The sequence below is a fragment of the Tupaia chinensis genome, unplaced genomic scaffold (genome assembly GCF_000334495.1).
Source record: "Tupaia chinensis unplaced genomic scaffold, TupChi_1.0 Scaffold145156_1, whole genome shotgun sequence".
NCBI lineage: Eukaryota > Metazoa > Chordata > Mammalia > Scandentia > Tupaiidae > Tupaia > Tupaia belangeri.
In genome coordinates, this window is record NW_006205016.1 from 481802 (window position 1) to 494045 (window position 12244).

Here is a 12244-nt window from a genome sequence, read left to right on the forward strand (position 1 = left end):
GGGGATGGCCACGCCTTAATCCCTTCTCCTCCATTCTCCTCTCGGGATCTTGGGCAGGCACGCACACGCGCCCGGCGTGAGTTTTAAGTCACTGGGTCCGGGACGCAAACCGCGGTCGACTATGTGGGAGTCCAGCGACATAGCCATTATGCTAACTGCTGGTTCCACCCATGGCCACTTTTAACACCCTGGAGGTCTACGTGGAACATACCTGTGCCCCTGAGAATACTCAATAGAATCCCAAGGCCCCAGCCAGAGCATCTCTGTACCCATGCTGATCCCATTAGCGCCCCATGAATCTACTCAGAGTGCCTGGGCACCACCGCTGGCCCCACTAGAGCTCTGAAGGTGCAAATAAATAAATAAATAATCCAATATGCCCCTCCTAGTACCCCAGTACCCCCACTAGTCCCTGCTAGTCCTGAGGAGGCCCATCTAGAGCACCCCTGTGTCTCTATTGGCCCATATTAGTGCCTGGAGGCCTTCCTAGTCTCGCTACTGTTCCCATTAGCCTCAAGAGGCCCACCATGACACCCCCTTGCCCACACTGGCCCCCACTCCAGTCACAGAAGTCTACCCAGAACTCCTCCATCTTCTTGGACACATAATTTACCTAGATTGAACCAGGAAGATACAGAAAGGCTGAATAGAAAAATGAAAAGTAATGAGATTAAATCAATAATAGTTTCCCAACAAAGAGAACTCCAAGTCCACATGATTTCACTGTTGAATTCTATAAATCTATTAAAGAAAAATTAACATCAGAGAGAGAAAGAGAATGAGAAATCGCCCCAGAAAGGATGGCCATGCCATAATCTCTTTTCCTCCATTCTCCACTCAGGATTTTGGGTATGCATACACACATGCCTGAAGTGTTTTCCAGCCCACACACTCACCCTGCAGTCAGTCATGAAGGATCCAGTTGCCTTAACTACCACTACCTGCTGGCCCCAATTTTTCCCAAATTATTTCAAAAGATTCAAATATTGGGGATGCTTCTAAATTCATTTTATGAAGGCACCATTATGTTGATACTAAAAGCAGAAAAGCACAGACACACACACACATACATACACACACAAATTATACACTAATATCCCTGATAATATTCATTAAAAAATCATCAACAAAATGCTAGCAAATCAAATCCAACAACATATGAAAAAGATTAAACACCATGACCAGGTAGCTTTTATCCCAGGAATGTAAGAATGGCTTAACATACATAAAACAATAAATATAATACATGACATTAATGTATGAAAGGACAAAAAATATGATATCGATTGACACAAAAAACTGTATAAAATACAATATACCTCCATGATTAAAATGGTCAATAAGAGACCAGCAGATGGCATTAATGGTGATGTCAGTGGACTCCCACATAGTTAACCACAGTTCAAGTTCTGACCTAGCAACGTAAAACTCACACCTGGCATGTATGTGTGCATGCCCAAGATTCTGAGAGGAGACTGGAGAAGGGATTACAGTGTGGCCATCACACCTGATTTCTCACTTTCTGTCTCTCTGGCAAGCACATGCACCCTATAGCAAAGTTCTCTTAAAAAAAAAAAAAGTGCTCAATAAAATATGCAAGTAAGGTGTGTTTCTTAACACAATAAAGGCCATATATGTCAAACCCACCAGTAACATCATATTAAATGGGGAAAGTTTAAAGCTTTTCCACTGTGAACTTGAAAATAGGGATGTCTACTTTCTCCTCTCCTATTCAACATAGTACTGGAAGTAATAGCTAAAGAATTAAGAAAAGAGAATTAAATAAAAGGCATCCAAATTGGAAAGGAAGAAGTTAAACTGTCTCTATTTTCGGATCACAAAATGATATACTCAGAAAAATTTAAAGAATCCACCAAAAATTCTTGGATGTGAGAAAAAAATTCAGTAGAGTTATAGGGTACAAAATCAACATAGAAAAATATGTACTATTTTTGTGCACTAACAATCAATGAACTGAAACAGAAATGAAGAAAGTGATTTCACAATAGTTACATACAAAAATAAAACACCTCTAGTGGAAAATTACAAAAATATGGAAAAATAAAAGGAAAACAATGCCAAAAAAATGGAAAGGCATCCCTTATTTATGTTTAGAAAAATCAGTCATGGGGCCAGCAGGTGGAATAGTGGTTAAGGTGCTGGACTCACATATGGTCAACTGCAGTTTGAATTCGAGACTAGGTAGCTTGAAATAAGCTGGGCACATGTGTGTACATGCCCAAAATCCCAAGAGGAAAAGGAATTGTGGCATGGTCATCCCCCCCTGGGGGTGGGGGGTGATTTCATGCCTTCTGTCTCTGTCTCTTTGGTAAGTGCATGCATACTTTCACAACAATCTTTCAAAAAAAGAAAAAGTAAGGAACCAGCAGTTAGCGCAATGGCTATGTCGCTGGACTCCCACGTAGTCGACCGTGGTTCGTGTCCTGGACCTGGTGGCTTAAAACTCACGCCGGGTGCGTGTGCGTGCGTGCCCAAGATCCCAAGAGGAGAATGGAGGAGAAGGGATTGTGGCATGACCATCCCCTCTGGGGGGTGATTTCTCGCTTTCTGTCTCTGTGTCTCTCTCTGTCTGTCTGGCAAGAGCACGCGCCCTATAGCAAAAAACCGCTCCAAAAAAAAGAAAAAGTAGAAGAAAAATCAGTATGATTAAAATGTCAATATGGAGGCTAACATGTGGTATGGTGGTTAAGGTGCTGGATTCCCATATGGCTGACCAGAGTTTAAGTCCCAGACCTGACAGCTTGAAAAATCACAACAAATAAATACTCAAAAAAAGTCAATATTGTGCTTGCTTTGGCAGCACATATACTAAAATTGGAACAATACAGAGAAGATTAGCATGGTCCCTGTGCCAGTATGACATGCAAATTTGTGAAGCATTCCACATTTTTTTTAAACTTTCCAAGCCTACAGAGGCATTCAAATATCCACATCCAAGAAATACAAATGTCCACAGATAGAATCAAACCAAGAAGATCCTCTCCAAGGCACATTATAGCCAGATTGACCAAAACCACAGACAGAGAAAAGATACTAAAATTGGCAACAGAGAAATGTCAAGTTATTTTCAAAGGATATCCCATCAAGAGAACATCAGACCTCTTGTTAAAAACAATGCGATTGAAGAAAGAATGGGAAAATATATTTAAAGTGTTAAGTGAAAAGCAATTTCAACCAAGAATACTATACTTGGCAAGATTATCCTTCATATGGGAAGAAAAGACAAAAACATTCTCAGATAAACAAAACCTGAAAGAATTTAACAACACCAGACCAGCTCTCCAAGAAATTCTGAAGGGAGCCCTATACTAGAAAAATTTAGGACAGACTCACAGAAATAAGAGTACAAAAAACAACCAAGAAAATGCCCAACTTAATCATAGGGACAAGTCCAGAAAGATCATTAATAATGTTGAATGTTAACTTACAGAATTTAAACGGAATGACTCGACCACAGTAACACTGGAAATTCAACAACAGAGAGAGTACATGAAATTGGACTGGTAAAATAGAATTCTATGACTTTTGTCAAAAACATTACTGATTTTCTTCTATGCTTTTTGTCTTCTAGATTTGAGGATTTTGATTTTCTTGTGAGTTGTTGATAGGTTCAGTAGTTTGTTAATTTAAAGAAAAAAAATTTTTAATTGAAACATAAACCTTTCTCCTTTCCTGATCCCTTTGCAATTGGAAAATATTTGTGAGCATTCTTGTTTTGTGGCAAAATGGTTATTTGCATAAGTTCAATAATACAATAGTATCTGTTGCCTTATATCAGAAATTGAATTCTTATGGATGTTTGTGCAAATAATAAACCAAATTGAAACTAACCTAATTTTTTTTTTTGCAAATTAGTTTATAACTCTCTTTAGTAAAAGGAGGAATTGAGAGAGAAAAAAATGTTTCAGAAGAGAATTACAGGGAACCAGCAGTTAGCGTAATGGCTACGTCGCTGGACTCCCACGTAGTCGACCGCGGTTCGCGTCCCAGACCTGGTGGCTTAAAACTCATGGCGGGCGCGTGTGCGTGTGTGCCCAAGATCCTGAGAGGAGAAAGGAGGAGAAGGGATTGCAGTGTGGCCATATCCCCTGGGGGGTGATTTCTCGCTTTCTGTCTCTCTGTCTCTGTCTGTCTGGCGAGCACACGCGCCCTATAGTATAAACCTCTCCAAAAAAAAGAAAAGAAAAAAAGACATATGTGATTAAATATAAATAAATTTTAAAAAATAAATAGTACTACTCAAAGTGCTCTACAAATTCAGTGCAATCCTATCGAAATACCAGTAAAATTCTTTACAGTAATTGAAAAACAATAATGAAATTTGTCTGAAATCACAAAATACTCTATATTGCCAATACAATACTATACATAAAGTACAAAGTCAGAGGCATCTCACTACCTGACTTCAAAATATATTACAAAGCCTGGGCTGGCAGGTGGCTTAGTGGTTAAAGGCACTGGATTAATAACATTGAATGTTAACTTACAGAAGTTGGCTGACTGAGGTTCAAGTCCCAGACCAGATGGCTTGCTTTCTCCCTCTCTCTCTCTCTCTGGTCAAATTGAAAAATTTAAAAAATGGAATTAAATAAATAAATATTTTTATAAATATTGCAAAGCCATGATATTCAAAACAGCATGGTAGTAGCACAAAAACAGACACATGGACCAATAGAATAGAAGATATAACCTGGAAATAAACTTAACGATATGCAGCCAACTTATTTTTGATGAAATTCACAAGAAAATCTAGTGGAGAAGGAACAGTCTTTTTAAGAAATAGTACTGGGAAAACTAGATATCCACATACACAGAAGAATAAAACCAGACCCCCAACTTTCACCACTTCCAAAATTAATTCAAAATGAATAAGAAGCCTAAGCGTAGAGTCTAAAACTATAAAATTGCTTGAGAAGGGCTAGCAGGTGTTGTGGTGGTTGAGGCACTGGACTTCCACATGGCCAACTGTAGTTCAAGTCCCAGACCTGGCAACTTGCTTCCTTACTTTCCCTCTTTCTATGGTAAGCATGTTTCCTATAGCACAATTTCAAATAATAATAATATAAAATTAAATAAAATAATTATTTTTTAAAAAACTACTGGGACCAGCAGCCAGCATAATGGTTACCTCGCTGGACTCCTATGTGGTTGACCATGGTTCAAGTCCCAGATCCAGGAGCTTAAAACTCACACTGGGTGTGTATGTGTGTATGTGCAGGCCCAAAATCCCAAAAGGAGAATGGAAGAGAAGGGATTGTAGCGTGGTCATCCCCCTAGGGGGTGATTTCTCACTATCTCTGTTTCTCTGTCTCTCAGGCGAGCACACACACCCTATAGCAAAAATCTCTCTTAAAAAAAAAAACTACTTGAAGAAAATCCAAGAAAAACACTTGAGGATACCACAGTCTATTACATGGGAGTCCAGTGATGTAACCATTACGCCAACTGCTGGTCCCCAGATATGTGATTTATAACCTGCATATATAAGGAACTCGAATAGCTCACTTGAAAAAGTTTATAATCTAGTCTAAAATGGACAACTGATCTGAACAGACAACTGTTAAGTGAAGACATGCATATGACAAAACGTTCAACATCTCGTCATAAGGAAAGTAAAAATCAAAACTGCAATGTGGTATCACCTAATCCATCAGAATGACTTGATCTTAATCATTATATCACAAATTAGGTGATACTGCATTATAATAAGTGCTGGTGAAAATGCAGAAAAAAGAGAATCCTTGTGCACTTCTGGTGGGAATGTAAATATACAATTGCTGAGGAAAACAGTTCAGAGTTTCCTCAAAACTCTAAAATAGGACTGTCACTATCACCCAGTACTACCACTCTTGGGTATTTACCTGAAGGACAAGAAATTACTCAGTCAAAAATATATTTGCATTCCCATGTTTGTGGAAGCATTATATACAAAAGCTGACACATGGAATCAACCTAAGTGGCCAATAATCTATGCATGGATTAAGAAAGTGTGGCATACATACACATTGAAATACTACTCAGCCATAAAGAACAATGAAATCTTGTCATTTCATACAAGGTGGATGAACCTAGAAGACAAAATGTTGAGTGAAATCAGCAAGGTTATGAAAGACAAATACTTTATGTCCTCACTTAACATATACCAATTATTGGGGTCAGCAAGTGGTGCAATGGTTAAGGTGATGTATTTCCACAGATCCAACCACAGTTTGAGTCTCAGACCCAGTGGCGTGAAAAATCACTCTGGATGCATGTGAGTGCATGCCCAAAATCCAAAAAGGAGAATGGAAGAGAAGGGGTTGTGGTATGACTTATCACCCATGGGGTGATTTCGCATATTCCCTCTTTCTCTCTCTCTGGCAAGTGCATATACCCTACAGCAAAAATCTAATACATACACACACAAACACATCAATTATCGACATTCTGTGGCAGCAACTAAAGTACTTGGTGGCATAGAAATAGAGTGAAGCAGTAGATAACAGAAGTTTCAGTGTGGGGGGTGTGGGTGTGGGGTTTGGGGGAAAATGATCAACAAACATAAAAATGCATGTAAACAAGTGCAATATGTTATGAAATTGTACACCAGAGCTGAGAAAATGTGTTACTGACAATTCAATTTTTAATATATATATGTATATATGGAATATGTAGAACATTTATCAAATCTGTCCAACATTGTATAATGTTCATTGTTGAAGATGAATATACTTTTATCTTTTATTTGATGATTACACTTTTTAAAAAGAGACTTTTGCTATAGGGGTGTACTCTCACAGAGACACATACACAGACAGAAAGAGAAATCAGCTCCTGGAGAGATGGCCACACTACAATCTCATCTCTTCCATTTTCCTCTCACAATTTTGGACACACACACACACACATGTACCTGGTGTAAGTTTCAAGACGCTGGGTCTAGGACTCTAACTGTAGTCAGCCATGTGAGGATTCTAGTACCACAACTACTATACCACCTGCTGGCGCTGATCATTACACATTTTAAACATGCTTCAAAAAACCATACTGTACTCTACAAAGATTTACAATGATTTTTAAACCAAATATTATAACTTTAAAATAAATATTAAAATCAACTTTAAAAATTAAAAACTCAATGAAGAGGACTAGCTGGTGGTGTGATAGTTAAGGTGGCTGGATCACACATGACTGTACTTGAGTCCTGGACTGGACATCTTTAAAAACATATTCAACTGGACTGATGTGAAGTGTATTCATATTGGGTAAATTTAGTTCACAAGCTACAGCAATGTATAGTGATTGAATATATAAAAGGAGTTAAAATATAAAAGAAAAATGAAAGAAAAACACACCAGGCACATGTGTGAATGCCCATAGTTCTAAGAGGAGAATGAAGGAGAAGGGATTGTGGTGTGGCCATTCTCACTGGGGGGTGCTTTCTCACTTTCCCTCTCTCTCTCTGACTCCATCTCTGTCCTTCTTGGGTGAGCATATGTGCCCTACAGCAGTCTTTTTAAAATTCTGATTTTAAAAGGAAGATCAAAATAACTATAGTGTTATTTCATGTTTGTGGCCTAAAAGACAAAATATTTAAATGTAAATTTTCTTCAAATTCTCCCACAGATCTAACTAAATCTCAACAGAGATAGTAGGAGGGCTTTTCATAGAAAACAACAAGAAAATGCCAAAATTTATATGGAAAAGAACACAATTTTTCAGAGAATGAACAAAGTTGTATATGTTACCTGATTTGAAGTGTTTCCATAAAATTAAAATAATCAAGAAAATGGGATATAGATGGAGATTTATATATTAAAAAAATTTTACAACAAATTATACAAGAACTAGTCATACTTTTAAAACGTGAATTTTATCTATAGTTGAACCAAATACATTTAATGAAACAGGATCATAGGTTTAAAAGTAAAACTTAGAACTATAAAACTCCTAGGGACCAGCAGTTGGCGTAATGGCTATGTCGCTGGACACCCACGTAGTTGACCACAGTTCGCATCCTAGACCTGGTGGCTTAAAACTCACGCTGGGTGCGTGTGCGTGCGTGCCCAAGAACCTGAATGGAGGAGAAGGGATTGTGGCGTGGCCATCCCCCCTGGGGGGTGATTTCTCACTTTCTGTCTCTCTGTTTCTGTCTGTCTGGTGAGCGTGGGCACCCTACAGCAAAAACCTCTAAAAAAAAAAAAAGAAAAAAATTTTAAAAAAAAGAACTATAGAACTCCTAGATAAAAATCTAAGACAATCTTTATAAGACTGAGTTACACAAGAAATCTTACACATCATAATAAAAGCAAAACCTGTAAAGCTTGGATAAGGTCGATCTCAACAAAATTAAAAACTTTTGCTATGGAAAAGGCAGTGTTAAAAGAATGAAAAGATAGGGATGAGAAAATGGCATACTGTTTATGTTGCTGGACTCCCATGTGGCCAAACACAGTTCGAGTTCCAGACCCAGCAGTTTGAAACTCGCACCAGGAGCATGTGCATGCATGCCTAAAATCCTGAGAGGAAAAGGGATTGTGGTGTGGCTATCCCCCCGGGGGGGGATTTCTCACTTTCTGTCTCTCTCTCTCTCTCTCTCCCTCTCTCTTCAGCAAGCACACACACACTATAACAAAAATCTATCTTTAAAAAAAAAAATGAATGAAAAAACAAGCTACAGACTAGAAGAACCTATTTTCAAATAATGTATCAAACAGAGAATATATAAATAAATGCAAAAACGTACACTAAAAAAAATGGACTAGGGACAAGCAGATCACATAATAGTTATGCCACATAGTCAACTGTCATTGAGTGCTGTACCTGACAGCTTAAAACTCACGCCAGGCATGCATGCCCACCCAAAATCCCGAGAATGGAGAAGGGATCGCTACATAGCCATCTCCCCATAAGGTGATTTCTCACTTTCTATTTCTGTCTCTCCAGCGAGCGCATGCAAACTTTGGCATGCATTCCCACTCCTAAGTATTTATCCAATAAAAATGGACATTTATGTCCACATGAAACCCATATCCGCAAGTTTATCGCAAACGTGTACATAATCACCAAAACTATTGAACAGAAGCATCTCACATGTCTATCATTAGTGAATAAATGAAAAACTGGGGTAGAGCCACGCGGTGAAATACTTCTCAGAGGGGCCACCAGGTGGCATGGTGGTTAAGGGTGCTGGACTACCACATGGCCGACCGTGGTTCGAGTACCAGACCTGGTGGCTTGCCTTTTCACTTTCCCTCTCTCTGGTCAAATTAAAATAAATAAATAAAGCTAAATAAAAATAATTATTTTAAAAAGAAATAAATACTACTCAGAAATAAAAAGGAATGGATTAAGGATCCACATAAAATGGGTGAGGGCCAGCAGGTGGCGTGGTGGTTGAGACACTAGAGTTTCACTTGGCTGACCCCAGTTCAAGCCCCAGACCTGGCACCCTGCTTTACCACTCTCTCTCTCTCTTGTGAGCACATATGCCCTACATTAAATCTAAAAATGATGATAAATAAAATTAAATATTTCTTTAAAAGTGGTTGAATCTTAAATGGACTTTACAAAGTAAAAGAAGCCAAGCCAAGAATATAAATAATATGATTTCATTTATATTTTATATGACCTAGAGGGATAGAGAACCAACCTGTGGTTTCCATGGATTAGGTATGGGGAAAGGGAGTGAATACAAAATGAGTGTGTGTGTGTGTGTGTGTGTGTGTGTGTGTGTATAAAGATATATACTGCAAAGAGTGAATTTTACTGTATATAAATTGAGGAAATGTTAAAAAGGTATATTTCTACCTATCAAATTAACAGAGATTTACAAAAACAGGAAGGTCATGTTTAGATGTATATGTGGAGAAATATTCATATTTACAAACTACTGGTGGGAATGCAATTTGTACAACTCTACTGAGGACAATTCAACACCTTTTAGTTCAAACTAGTAATTTATAATACATAAATTCAAAATAAGTCCAATTCTAAAAATTCACTCTAAAGAAAGAGATAAACATAGATTAATGTGCAATGATGTTCATTACATTTAAATTTTATAGGCAAAATTAGTGATATCCAAAACATCTAGGAAGATGGTATCATTCAGAGTTAGATCCATATATCATATAGCATTTAATAGTTTTTAAAATGACATGGAGGGGACCAGCAGTTGGCGTAAAGGCTATGTCGCTTGACTCCCAGGTAGTCAAATTGTTGTTTGAGTCTTGGACCCAGTGGCTTAAACTCACACGGGGCATATGTGCATGCGTGCCCAAGATCCCAAGAGAGGAATGGAGAAGGGATTGCACGTGGCCATCCCACCCCAGGGGGTGATTTCTTGCTTTCTGTCTGTCTCTCTCTTTCTGGCAAACACACACACCCTATATTAAAAAAAAACTATCCAAAAAATAATAATAATAATGACAGGGAAATGTAATTGTGAAATTTCAAGTAAAAAAAAACGAATAAAATATACACAGTACAATGTGAACAAAGTTATAGAATTTTTATGTACTTTTTTCCAAACTGAAAGGAAATATAGCCAATGTTTCAAATTTTTGTTATCTGGCTTATAAAATTATACATGATTATTTTTTAATTTACATTTTTCAATTTTTTTAACAATAACCATCTCTTATCACCAATGAAGAAAACAGATTATTATTAAAAAATAAATAAAAGCACAGCCCAATCCATATTTTGTCACTATCTTCACTCAAAAGGCCATACTGTTGTCCACTGGGTGCCTGCTGTCCTCTTGCTCCATCAGGTACTGGACTCATGGGCAATGAATATCTGTCAAAGTGAGAGACAGGGTAGCAGCATTTCTCCAAGAGCAATGAAACTTTCAAGTTAAACTGTTCTAGTAAGCCACAGGCTTATACTGAGAGCAATCTCCATGATCTATATTGAGAACAGATGGCCTTAAAAGCTGTAATGCCCAACTTCTTTCCCCTTCTAAAATTCTATTGAAGACTATCTACAATCCTTCTCCAAAAAACCCTTTTTATTTTTGTTATTCCACCATGCCCTAGGGAATGACAAATAGGTAAAAGAACTGACCTTTCATCATACTGTCTCCTTATACCAGATATGGTGTCTGGGGATGCCTATAGCGATTCTGCCCACTGTTTCTGGCCCATCTGTCCTACTTTTTCTTTCTTTTCTTTTTTTGGAGAGGGTTTTGCTATAGGGTGCATGCGCTTGCCAGACAAACAGAGAGAGACAGAGAGACAGAAAGCGAGAAATCACCCCCCAGGGGGGATGGTCACGCCACAATCCCTTCTCCTCCATTCTCCTCTCAGGATCTTGGGCACGCACGCACATGCGCCTGGCGTGAGTTTAAGTCACTGGGTCCGGGACTTGAACCATAGTCGACTACGTCAGAGTCCGGTGACAAAGCCATTATGCTAACTGCTGGTCCCTTTTTTTTTTTTTTTTTTTTAGAGATTTTTCTATAGGGTACAAGCACTTGCTGGAGAGACAGAAAGCAAGAAATCACCCCCCAAGGGGGGATCACCATGCCGCAATCCCTTCTCCACTCTCCTCTCAGGATCCTGGGCACACATGCACATGCACCCAGTGTGAGTTTTAAGTCACTGGGTCTGAGACTCGAACTGCAGTCAATGATGTGGGAGTGCAGTGACATAACCATTATGCCATCTGCTAGTCCCTTGATCTGCCTTTTTAAAATGGCTATTTAGCACTACAAGTCCTCTGTCCTTGGTACTTTTAACATCCTGTCATTGAATCAGAATTCTAAGTTGTAAACCTTGTTTTAGGCTTGATCAACAGAAACTTCACAAAGGCAGCCCAAATGAAGAATAGTGGCTGGTGGTGACTCACAAGTTGAACAGAGATAGTATAGTGCAACAATTTATCTCCAAAACACTTTTAAGTTATAAATTTATGAAATAAGCCTCAGTGTCTGGTCCACTGAAATAACTGATTTTATGGCCTCTCACTTGCCTTCCCCCACCCCTGCCTTTATTTATTTCTAAGGGCAGTAAGTTCACTCCTATCTTCACTCATAAACATCATAGATCTCAGGTTTCATTTATTCATGCCAGCTCCTAGGTTCAATATCCACTAAAAACATCAAGCATTTTTTACTCCATTAAAGCATTTCATAATTTTGCTCTCCTTCCTCTCTGACTTCTATTCTCTGGGACCCCACACAGATGTCACCCTTAACATTCATTCATTCAGTCTAAATAAAACTCTCAAGATAGGGGCT

At 38.4% G+C, this 12244-nt stretch overlaps 1 non-coding gene across 1 annotated transcript; it reads left to right on the plus strand.

The window, feature by feature from the left end:
• The first annotated feature begins 2805 nt into the window (after window positions 1-2805).
• LOC114005997 (U6 spliceosomal RNA) lies at window positions 2806-2912 on the plus strand. Its single transcript, XR_003547776.1, has one exon. It is a non-coding gene; the product is annotated as a U6 spliceosomal RNA (small nuclear RNA).
• Window positions 2913-12244: the final 9332 nt, after the last annotated feature.